This window comes from Octopus bimaculoides, chromosome 3, assembly GCF_001194135.2.
Source record: "Octopus bimaculoides isolate UCB-OBI-ISO-001 chromosome 3, ASM119413v2, whole genome shotgun sequence".
Classification (NCBI taxonomy): domain Eukaryota; kingdom Metazoa; phylum Mollusca; class Cephalopoda; order Octopoda; family Octopodidae; genus Octopus; species Octopus bimaculoides.
In genome coordinates, this window is record NC_068983.1 from 167,691,414 (window position 1) to 167,691,966 (window position 553).

Consider the following 553-nt stretch of genomic DNA (forward strand, 5'->3'; position numbering starts at 1 on the left):
GTTGGTTCCCTGTCATTTTTCTTGAACTGAATGAAAATTAAAAGGTCAGATAGTGCTCAGTTATTCAGGTCAAATAATTCACACTAAAATTTTTAAAGCTATTTTCAAATATTTTTAATGTATAAATGTAGTAGGCACCTATCGGGCTTGAGAGGCCATGGATCTGCACCCAAAGAAATGTATACTTATTAAAAGTGTATTCATTTTGTGTCAATACTATTTATTAATGGTTGAACAGATGTTATCACTATAAATTTGTTGTAGCTTTAATATCGTGGCACTCTGTCAGTTACGATGACGAGGGTTCCAGTTGATCTGATCAAAGGAACAGCCTGCTCATGAAATTAACATGCAAGTGGCTGGGCACTCCACAGATATGTGTACCCTTAACATAGTTCTCGGGGAGATTCAGCGTGACAAGGCTGGCTCCTTTGAAATACAGGTTACAACAGGAAGAAAGAGTAAGAGAAAGTTGTGGTGAAAGAGTACAGCAGGGGTCACCACCATCCCCTGCCAGAGCCTCGTGGAGCTTTAGGTGTTTTGCTCAATAAAC